Consider the following 12,339-nt stretch of genomic DNA (forward strand, 5'->3'; position numbering starts at 1 on the left):
ACACTGAAGGCATCAAAATTATGAATTAACACATGTGGAATTATATACAGTACTTAACAAAAAAGTATGAAACAACTGAAATTATGTCTTATATTCTAGGTTCTTCAAAGTAGCCACCTTTTGCTTTGATAACTGCTTTGCACACTCTTGGCATTCTCTTGATGAGCTTCAAGAGGTAGTCACCAGAAATGGTCTTCCAACAATCTTGAATGATTTCCCAGAGATGCTTAGCACTTGTTGGCCCTCTTGCCTTCACTCTGTGGTCCAGCTCACCCCAATCCATCTTGATTGGGTTCAGGTCTGGTGACTGTGGAGGCCAGGTCATTTGGCATAGCACCCCATAACTCTCCTTCTTGGTCAAATTGCCCTTACACAGCTTGGAGGTGTGTTTGGGGTCATTGTCCTGTTGAAAAATAAATGATGGTCCAACTAAACGCAAACCGGATGGAATAGCATGGCGCTGCAAGATGCTGTGGTAGCCATGCTGGTTCAGTATGCCTTCAATTTTGAATAAATCCCCAACACTGTCAGCAACAAAGCACCCCCACACCATCACACCTCCTCCTCCATGCTTCACGGTGGGAACCAGGCATGTAGAGTCCATCTGTTCACCTTTTCTGAGTCGCACAAAAACACGGTGGTTGGAACCAAAGATCTTAAATTTGGACTCATCAGACCAAAGCACAGATTTCCACTGGTCTAATGTCCATTCCTTATGTTCTTTATCCCAAACAAGTCTCTTCTGCTTGTTGCCTGTCCTTAGCAGTGGTTTCCCAGCAGCTATTTTACCATGAAGGCCTGTTGCACAAAGTCTCTTCTTAACAGTTGTTGTAGAGATGTGTCTGCTGCTAGAACTGTGTGTGGCATTGACCTGGTCTCTAATCTGAGCTGCTGTTAACCTGCGATTTCTGAGGCTGGTGACTCGGATAAAATTATCCTCAGAAGCAGAGGTGACTCTTGGTCTTCCTTTCCTGGGGCGGTCCTCATGTGAGCCAGTTTCTTTTCTTAGATGGATTTTGCAACTGCACTTGGGGACACTTTTAAAGTTTTCCCAATTTTTTCGGACTGACTGACCTCCATTTCTTAAAGTAATGGTGGTCACTCGTTTTTCTTTACTTAGCTGCTTTTTTCTTGACATAATACAAATTCTAACAGTTTATTCAGTAGGACTATCAGCTGTGTATCCACCAGACTTCTGCACAACACAACTGATGGTCCCAACACCATTTATAAGGCAAGAAATCCCTCTTATTAAACCTGACAGGGAACACCTGTGAAGTGAAAACCATTTCTGGTGACTACCTCTTGAAGCTCATCAAGAGAATGCCAAGAGTGTGCAAAGCAGTCAAAGCAAAAGGTGGATACTTTGAAGAACCTAGAATATAAGACATCATTTCAATTGTTTCACACTTTTTTGTTAAGTACCGTATATACTCGAGTATAAGCCGAGATTTTCAGCCCAAATTTTTGGGCTGAAAGTGCCCCTCTCAGCTTATACTCGAGTCACGGTCGGCGGTGGGGTCGGCGGGTGAGGGGGAGAGAGGTCTGAGGCATACTTACCTGCTTCCGGGGCTCCTGGCGCTCCCCCTGCCTGTCCCACGGTCTTCGGGTTCTGCAGCTCTTCCCCTGTTCAGCGGTCACGTGGGACCGCTCATTAAAGTTATGAATATGGACTCCACTCCCATAGGGGTAGAGCCGCATATTCATTTCTGTAATGAGCGGTGCCAGTGACCGCTGACAGTGGAAGAGGCTGTGGCACCCGGAGACCAGCTGTCCGGGAGAAGAAGCCAGGGACGCCGGGAGCAGGTAAGTATGTCATATTTACCTGTCCGCGTTCCACACGCCGGGCGCCGCTCTGTCTTTGTGTCCTCTTGCAGTGACTGTGCAGGTCAGAGGGCGCGATGACGTACTAGTGTGCGCGCCGCCCTCTGCCTGAACAGTCAGTGCGGAGAGACGCTGAGATGGGACGCTGAGGAGCTGCAAGCAAGAGAGGTGAGTATGTCATTTTTTTATTGCAGCAGCAGCAGCATTATATATGGCACAGTTTTATATGGCACATCTATGGGGCAATAATCAATGGTGCAGAGCATTCTATATGGCAGAGCTTTATATGGCACATCTATGGGGCAATAATGAATGGTGCAGAGCACTATATGGCACAGCTTTATATGGCACATCTATGGGGCAATAATGAACGGTGCAGAGCACTATATGGCACAGCTTTATATGGCACATCTATGGGGCAATAATGAACGATGCAGAGCACTATATGGCACAGCTTTATATGGCACATCTATGGGGCAATAATGAACGGTGCAGAGCACTGTATGGCACAGCTTTCTATGGCACATCTATGGGGAAATAATGAACGGTGCAGAGCACTATATGGCACAGCTTTCTATGGCACATCTATGGGGCAATAATGAACGGTGCAGAGCATTCTATATGGCACAGCTTTATATGGCACATCTATGGGGCAATAATGAACGGTGCAGAGCATTCTATATGGCACAGCTTTATATGGAGCCTCTATCAGACCATAATTACCAGTGCAGAGCATTATATGTGGCACAGTTTTACATGGAGCATCTATGAGGCAATAATGAACGGTATAGAGCATTATATGTGGCACAGCATTATACGGAGCATCTATGGGGCCATAATGAATGGTGCAGAGCATTATATATGGCACAGCTTTATATGGAGCATCTATGGGGCCATAATGAACGGTGCAGAGCATTATATGTGGCACAGCTTTATATGGAGCATCTATGGGGCAATAATGAATGGCATGGAGCATCTATTTTTATTTTTGAAATTCACCGGTAGCTGCTGCATTTCCTACCCTAGGCTTATACTCGAGTCAATAAGTTTTCCCAGTTTTTTGTGGCAAAATTAGGGGAATCGGCTTATACTCGGGTCGGCTTATACTCGAGTATATATGGTATATAATTCCACATGTGTTAATTCATGGTTTTGATGCCTTCAGTGTGAAATTACAATTTTCCTAGTCATGAAAATACAGAAAAATCTTGAAATAAGAAGGTGTGTCCAAACTTTCGGTCTGTACTGTATGTCAGGAGTATTCGCCAACCTATACAGTGCCTACAAGTAGTATTCAACCCCCTGCAGATTTAGCAGGTTTAATAAGATGCAAATAAGTTAGAGCCTTCAAACTTCAAACAAGAGCAGGATTTATTAACAGATGCATAAATCTTACAAACCAAAAAGTTTTGCTGCTCAGTTAAATTTTTATAAATTTTAAACATAAAAGTGTGGGTCAATTATTATTCAACCCCTAGGTTTAATATTTTGTGGAATAACTTTTGTTTGCAATTACAGCTAATAATCGTCTTTTATAAGACCTGATCAGGTCGGCACAGGTCTCTGGAGTTATCTTGGCCCACTCCTCCATGCAGATCTTCTCCAAGTTATCTAGGTTCTTTGGGTGTCTCATGTGGACTTTAATCTTGAGCTCCTTTCAATTGGGTTAAGGTCAGGAGACTGACTAGGCCACTGCAACACTTTGATTTTTTGCCTCTTGAACCAGGCCTTGGTTTTCTTGGCTGTGTGCTTTGGGTCGTTGTCTTGTTGGAAGATGAAATGACGACCCATCTTAAGATCCTTGATGGAGGAGCGGAGGTTCTTGGCCAAAATCTCCAGGTAGGCCGTGCTATCCATCTTCCCATGGATGCGGACCAGATGGCCAGGCCCCTTGGCTGAGAAACAGCCCCACAGCATGATGCTGCCACCACCATGCTGGACTGTAGGGATGGTATTCTTGGGGTCATATGCAGTGCCATCCAGTCTCCAAACGTCACGTGTGTGGTTGGCACCAAAGATCTCGATCTTGGTCTCATCAGACCAGAGAACCTTGAACCAGTCAGTCTCAGAGTCCTCCAAGTGATCATGAGCAAACTGTAGACGAGCCTTGACATGACGCTTTGAAAGTAAAGGTACCTTACGGGCTCGTCTGGAACGGAGACCATTGCAGTGGAGTACGTTACTTATGGTATTGACTGAAACCAATGTCCCCACTGCCATGAGATCTTCCCGGAGCTCCTTCCTTGTTGTCCTTGGGTTAGCCTTGACTCTTCGGACAAGCCTGGCCTTGGCACGGGAGGAAACTTTCAAAGGCTGTCCAGGCTGTGGAAGGCTAACAGTAGTTCCATAAGCCTTCACTTCCGGATGATGCTCCCAACAGTGGAGACAGGTAGGCCCAACTCCTTGGAAAGGGTTTTGTACCCCTTGCCAGCCTTGTGACCCTCTACGATCTTGTCTCTGATGGCCTTGGAATGCTCCTTTGTCTTTCCCATGTTGACCATGTATGAGTGCTGTTCACAAGTTTGGGGAGGGTCTTAAATAGTCAGAAAAGGCTGGAAAAAGAGATAATTAATCCAAACATGTGAAGCTCATTGTTCTTTGTGCCTGAACTACTTCTTAATACTTTAGGGGAACCAAACAGAATTCTGGTGGGTTGAGGGGTTGAATAATAAATGACCCTCTGAAAAGACTTTTCACAATTAAAAAAATAAATAAACAAAGAAATAACATTCTTTTTTGCTGCAGTGCATTTCACACTTCCAGGCTGATCTACAGTCCAAATGTCACAATGCCAAGTTAATTCCAAATGTGTAAACCTGCTAAATCTGCAGGGGGTTGAATACTACTTGTAGGCACTGTAACTCTGACATTTCCATAGGCTACCATGCACCCAACATATGCTGAAAAGTATCTTCCTGAGATAAAACCAACTGGTATGCATGGGTGTACTTTTTATTACAAGATGTAGAAAAGTGTATTCTAATAGAAAGCACACTATCATTATCTCATTAACTACGGCCTTATAATATTAATCCAACATATACACTAGTTTTCATCCAATTACTATTTTTTTATATTTAATTAGGGATGATAGAATTAAGGTAACTCATACAAAGTGAAAATGCGCATTGTTCAAATTCCTCAGGTTCAGCAAATTCCTAAAAATTAAAGAAATTTTATTAAAATCGAATTAAATCGCTTATGTCTACATTTAATGTTCCATTTAAATTTATCTCATAATTGTGACCATGAAACTTAACTACCGTATAAACTTTGAATATCTAAATGTTTTCAAATTGTTAGAAACCTCTCTGCTTTTGTTTTATTGTTAATGTATTCATTTTGATGATTTGTTATTTACCATTTGTACATGAAAGCGACATGTCAGATCTGAGCATAATCCACACACCATAGGTTTAGGCTGTGTTGTACAGCTGATACACACCTGTAATTTCCACAATCAAATCTATCACTAATCAAGGCAGTTTAAAGGGTCAACCCTCCTAAAGGAGTCAATATGGGCATGCAAGTCAAAGAAAGTTGTATAAAATGATACCTTGATATCTGCGACCCGAAGTCTTATTTAGAGAAATCCAAATTTTTCTTAATATGTAAAATTAGCTGCTTAAATCAATGGGTAGGACGTAAATCTTCCTGAGAATCTGCCTCCAGAGCTTATTTTACATGAAAGGAGCAATTTCAATTGTGAGACATGTAGACATGTAGCACAGACTGTCAGTAATTAACCAGAACCAGTGATTTTAACCCCTTTACCCCCAAGGGTGGTTTGCACGTTAATGACCGGGCCAATTTTTACAATTCTGATCACTGTCCCTTTGTGAGGTTATAACTCTGGAATTGTACTTTATGATAGTGGTTAAATTTCTTTGATATTACCTGCGTTTATTTGTGAAAAAAAAAAACGGAAATTTGGCGAAAATTTTGAAAATTTTGCAATTTTTCCAACTTTGAATTTTTATGCAATTAAATCACAGAGATATGTCACACAAAATACTTAATAAGTAACATTTCCCACATGTCGACTTTACATCAGCACAATTTTGGAACAAAATTTTTTTTTTTGTTAGGGAGTTATAAGGGTTAAAAGTTGACCAGCAATTTCTCATTTTTACAACACCATTTTTTTAGGGACCACATCTCATTTGAAGTCATTTTGAGGGGTCTATATGATAGAAAATAACCAAGTGTGCCACCATTCTAAAAACTGCACCCCTCAAGGTGCTCAAAACAACATTCAAGAAGTTCATTAACCCTTCAGGTGTTTCACAGGAAATTTTGGAATGATTAAATAAAAATGAACATTTAACTTTTTTTCACAAAAAATTTAATTCAGCTCCAATTTGTTTTATTTTACCAAGGGTAACAGGAGAAAATGGACACCAAACGTTGTTGCACAATTTGTCCTGAGTACGCCGATACCCCATATGTGGGGGTAAACCACTGTTTGGGCGCATGACAAAGCTCGGAAGCGAAGGAGCGCCATTTGACTTTTCAATGCAAAACTGACTGGAATTGAGATGGGACGCCATGTTGTGTTTGGAGAGCCCCTGATGTGCCTAAACATTGAAACCCCCCACAAGTGACACCATTTTGGAAAGTAGACCCCCTAAGGAACTTATCTAGATGTGTGGTGAGCACTTTGACCCACCAAGTGCTTCACAGAAGTTTATAATGCAGAGCCGTAAAAATAAAAAATCATATTTTTTCACAAAAATGATATTTTCGCCCCCAATTTTTTATTTTCTCAAGGGTAAGAGAAGAAATTGGACCACAAAGGTTGTTGTACAATTTGCTCTGAGTATGCTGATACCCGATATGTGGGGGGGAACCACCGTTTGGGCGCATGGGAGGGCTCGGAAGGGAAGGAGCGCCATTTGGAATGCAGACTTAGATGGAATGGTCTGCAGGTGTCACATTGCATTTGCAGAGCCCCTAATGTACCTAAACAGTAGAAACCCCCCACAAGTGACCCCATATTGGAAATTAGACCCCCCAAGGAACTTATCTAGATGTGTTGTGAGAACTTTGAACCCTCAAGTGTTTCACTACAGTTTATAACGCAGAGCCGTGAAAATAAAAAATCTTTTTTTTTCCCACAAAAATTATTTTTTTAGCCCCCAGTTTTGTATTTTCCCAAGGCTAACAGGAGAATTTGGACCCCAAAATTTGTTGTCAAATGTGTCCTGAGTACACTGATACCCCATATGTTGGGGTAAACCCCTGTTTGGGCACACAGGAGAGCTCAGAAGGGAAGGAGCACTGTTTTACTTTTTCAAAGCAGAATTGGCTGGAATTGTGATCGGACGCCATGTCGCGTTTGGAGAGCCCCTGATGTGCCTAAACAGTGTAAACCTCCCAATTATAACTGAAACCCTAATCCAAACACACCCCTAACCTTAATCCCAATGGTAACCCTAACCACACCTCTAACCCTGACACACCCCTAACCCTAATCCAACCCTATTCCCAACCGTAAATGTCATCCAAACCCTAACTTTAGCCCCAACCCTAACTTTAGCCCCAACCCTATCTGTAGCCTTAACCCTAGCTCCAACCCTAACCCTAACCCTATCCCTAACCCTAACCCTAACCCTAGCGGGAAAATGGAAATAAATACATTTTTAAAATTTTTTAATTTTTCCCTAACTAAGGGGGTGATGAAGGGGGGCTTGATTTACTTTTATAGCGGGTTTTTTAGTGGATTTTTATGATTGGCAGCCGTTACACACTGAAAAACGCTTTTTATTGCAAAAAATATTTTTTTGCGTTACCACATTTTGAGAGCTATAATTTTTCCATATTTGGGTCCACAGAGTCATGTGAGGTCTTGTTTTTTGCGAGACGAGTTGACGTTTTTATTGGTAACATTTTTGGGCACGTGACATTTTTTTGATCGCTTTTTATTCCGATTTTTGTGAGACAGAATGACCAAAAACCAGCTATTCATGAATTTCTTTTGAGGGAGGCGTTTATACCGTTCCGCATTTGGTAAAATTGATAAAGCAGTTTTATTCTTCGGGTCAGTATGATTACAGCGATACCTCATTTATATCATTTTTTTATGTTTTCACGCTTTTATACGATAAAAACTATTTTATAGAAAAAATAATTATTTTTGCATCGCTTTTTTCTGAGGACTATAACTTTTTTATTTTTTCTTTGATGACGCTGTATGGCAGCTCTTTTTTGCGGTACAAGATGACGTTTTCAGTGGTACCAGGGTAATTTATATCAGTCTTTTTGATCGCGTGTTATTCCACTTTTTGCTTGGCGGTATGATGATAAAGCATTGCTTTTTGCCTCGTTTTTTTTTTTACGGTGTTCACTGAAGGGGTTAATTAGTGATATAGTTTTATAGGTGGGGTCGTTACGGACACGGAGATCCTAAATATGTGTACTTTTATTGTTTTTTTTTATTTAGATAAATAAATGTATTTATAGGAACAATATATATATATTTTTTTTAGGAATTTTTTTACATTTTTTTTTACACATGTGAATATTTTTTTTTTACACTGTAACATTGCCCCAGGGGGGCATCATGTTATAGTGTGAGATCGCTGATCTGACACTTTGCTGTGAACTGTGTCAGATCAGCGATCTGACATGCACTCCAGCAGGCTTACCAGCGTCTGCTCTGAGCAGGCGCTGGTAAGCCACCTCCCTGCAGGACCCGGATGCAGCCCCGCGGCCATTTTGGATCCGGGTCTGCTGCAGGGAGGAGGTAGGAGACCCTCGCAGCAGCGCGATCACATCGCGTTGCTCTGGGGGTCTCAGGGAAGCATGCAGGGAGCCCCCTCCCTGCGCGATGCTTCCCTATACCGCCGGAACACTGCAATCATGTTTGATCGCAGTTTGCCGGGGGCGGTCCGTGACCGCTCCTTGCACATAGTGCCGGATGTCAGCTGCGATAGTCAGTCCTGTGAGCGCGGCCGATCGCGTATGACGTACTATCCCGTCGGTGGTCATACGGGCGCACCCCACCTCGACGGGATAGTACGTCACATGTCAGAAAGGGGTTAAGGTGTATAAAAACATGTATTTTTTTCACAACAGTCTGGTTTTCAGTTATGATAGTTGATTCAACCATTTTTACTTTGCTTTATATGTTCCTTGTTCTTTCTACCTCTTATGTCCTATGATTAAGGGTGTCTGTGCACACCAGAAACGCGTCAGGCTTCGGGGTCTTTTTAAACTGCTCCAATAAAGAATAGTTTTATTGCCAGATTGGATTGTGCTGATGGAATCTCTAGATTTCTTCTGAAGATGACTTATCACCGGCGTATACGGCACCCTCCGGCTGAACTGGCTTAGAACCGTGGTCTTCAACGTGGTGAGCTTCACCCACCCTCTCCCCCCTTCCCTCCTTGCTAAGATCAATGGGTGGGACATAGATCTTCCTGAGAATCTGCCTCCAGAGCTTATTTTATATGAAGGGGGCAATTTCAATTGTGAGACATGTAGATCAGGAGCACATACTATCAGTAAGCAACCAGTGATTTTAAGGTGTATAAAAAGCGAGATAAAATCCAGTGATCCCAATGTAGTATTACACCTCTATCAATTATTTGTAAGGCCACATCTAGAATATATCATGCAATTTTGGGCTTTATATTTTAAAAAGGATATTTGGAAGTTACACACGTGGTCAAAATTGTTGGTACCCCTCGTTTAATAACAGAAAAACCCACAATGGTCACAGAAATAACTTGAATCTGACAAAAGTAATAATAAATAAAAAGTCTATGAAAATGAACAAATAAAAGTCAGACATTGCTTTTCAGCCATACTTCCACAGAATTTAAAAAAAAAAAAAAACCTCATGAAATAGGACTGGACAGAAATGATAGTACCCTTAACTTAAAATTTTGTTGGACAACTTTTTGAGGCAATTACTGCAATTAAACGATTCCTGTAACTGTCATTGAGACTTCTGCACCTCTCGACAGGTGTTTTGGCCTACTCCTCAAGAGCAAACTGCTCCAGTTGTCTCGTGTTTGAAGGTTTCCTTTTCAAGAATGTATGTTTCAGTTCTTTCCAAAGACACTCAATAGAATTTAGGTCAGGGCTCATAGAAGGCCACTTCAGAATAGTCCAATGTTTTCCTCTTAGCCATTCTTGGGTGTTTTTAGCAGTGTGTTTTAGGTCATTATCCTGTTGCAAGACCCATGACCTGCGACTGAGACCCAGCTTTCTGACACTGGGCAGCACATTTCACTCTAGAATCCATTGATAGTCTTGAGATTTCATTGTGCCCTGCACAGATTCTAGACACCCTGTGCCAGATGCAGCAAAGCAGCCCCAGAATATAACAGAGCCTCCTCCATGTTTCACAGTAGGGACAGTGTTCTTTTCCTGATATGCTTCATTTTTCCATCTGTGAACATAGAGCTGATGTGCCTTGCCAAAAAGTTCAATTTTTGCCTCATCTGTCCATAGGACATTCTCCCAGGAGATTTGTGGCTTGTCAACATGTAGTCTGGCTTTTTTATGATTTTATTTCAACAATGGTGTCCTCCTTGGTCGACTCCCATGAAGTCCACTTTGGCTCATATAATGATGGACGGTACGATCTGACACTGATGTTCTTTAAGCTTGAAGTTCACCTTTAATCTGTTTAGAAGTTTTTCTAGGCTTTTTTGTTACCATTCGTATTGTCCGTCTCTGTGATTTGTCATCAATTTTCCTCCTGCAGCCACGTCCAGGGAGATTGGCTACAGTCTCATGGATCTTAAATTTCTGAATAATATGTGCAACTGTAGTCACAGGAACATCAAGCTGCTTGGAGGTTGTCTTATCACTTTTATCTTTAACATGTTTGTCTATAATTTTCTTTCTAATCTCTTGAGAAAACTCTTTGCTTCGCTTCCTCTGGTCCATGTTGAGTGTGATACAAACCATGTCCCCAAACAGCACAGTGAGTATCTGTAGCCCTATTTACAGGCCACTCACTGATTCCAGGATTGTAGACACCTGTGATGATAGTTAGTGGACACACCTTGATTTAATATGTCCCTTTTGTCACATTATTTTCAGGAGTAGTATCATTTCTGTCCAGGCCTATTTCATGAGTTTTATTTATTTTTTTTTAATTCTGTGGAAGCATGGTTGAAAAGCAATGTCTGACTTTCATTTGTTCATTTTCATAGATGTTTTATTTATTATTACTGTTGTCAGATTCAAGTTATTTCTGTGACCATTGTGGGTCTTTCTGTCATTAAACGAGGGCTACCAACAATTTTGACCACGTGTGTATGTGGCTGTATAGTACTGCCTCCTGGAGTGCATATATTCCTAGAATAGTTTGGAGACTCCATATACAGAGCCCCTAAATGCTATAAAAACAGAATCTCACCTCAAGTGACCCCATTTTGGAAATGATACTCCTTTGGGAATTTATCTACAAAGGGGACTCCATGGGTGTTTTCCCGAAACAAGCAAGAATGGAGGTTGCTAAAGGAAAATTGTAAACTGCCATTGTAGTGACCAGTATGCTGTAGTGATCAGTATATTATGCCCAACTCATGCTTCTGGAGACATGCACTGGTGAATTAGGCAAGCCGTCATCGCTACAGAAATGCCAATCATGTGGGCTCTAAATGTGGTTTAGACACACTGGATCTCAGAAGGGGGACTTTTGGATATGGAAGCGCAGAATTTGCTTTTCTAGAGCCTTTGTGCTACCAGTAACTTGTTAGCCTCTTATATTTCCGTTAACATATGACGGACCTGAGTGGGGACTTTATTTGTGGATTGAATTGAAGCTTACATTTGGAACATTTTGCATAACATTTGGGATCACATTTATCCCGAGCCCTACGCTGAGCATTTACATCCAGGTTCCCATTTAAATCTCAGAGTGACGTGAATCAGATGTAACCCCCGAGGGATCCATTCACTATAATGAGGCAGCAGGGTTACTCTCAGGGGTGGGATTCGGCCGGTTCTCCCCGGTTCGATGGAACCACTTGTTAAAAAAGCAGCTGGTTCCCCAAACTGGAGAGATTCAGAGCCGTGATCCAGTACCACACCTACCAACCGTCCTGTATCCCGCAGGGCTGTCCCAATTTTGAGAGTGCCCCACGGTCCCGCACTGCAGAGCCGCACCCCTCCACCCGCAGAAAGCTGCACACCACATATATGGCTGCCACTGCTCTGTGCGCACAGCACCTGTGATGAGGTCACAGGAAGGGAGGAGTCAGGAGTCACATGATCAAGGGCCTCCGGGTATTTCAGGACTCTGCCATGCTGTCATGGTGCTGGATGAGGGTAAGCTTATGTGTGGGGTCAGGAGGGGTTTACAGTGTGGATGTAGCAGAGCCGCGTGTGCACGAGGTGCACGGAGTAGAGCCATGTGTGCATGAGGTGTACGTAGCGTAGCCAGGTGTGTACGAGGTGTACGGAGCATAGCCAGGTGTGTATGAAGTGTACGGAGCGGAGCCAGGTGTGTACGAAGTGTACGGAGCGGAGCCGGGTGTGTACAAGGTGCACGGG

At 42.4% G+C, this 12,339-nt stretch overlaps 1 protein-coding gene across 2 annotated transcripts in view; it reads left to right on the plus strand.

Moving 5' to 3' along the window:
* LOC138649777 (3-galactosyl-N-acetylglucosaminide 4-alpha-L-fucosyltransferase FUT3-like) overlaps nt 1-12,339 on the plus strand; it is a 43,845-nt gene that overhangs the window by 13,178 nt on the left and 18,328 nt on the right. The window lies entirely within an intron of this gene.

Source organism: Ranitomeya imitator, chromosome 9, assembly GCF_032444005.1.
Source record: "Ranitomeya imitator isolate aRanImi1 chromosome 9, aRanImi1.pri, whole genome shotgun sequence".
NCBI lineage: Eukaryota > Metazoa > Chordata > Amphibia > Anura > Dendrobatidae > Ranitomeya > Ranitomeya imitator.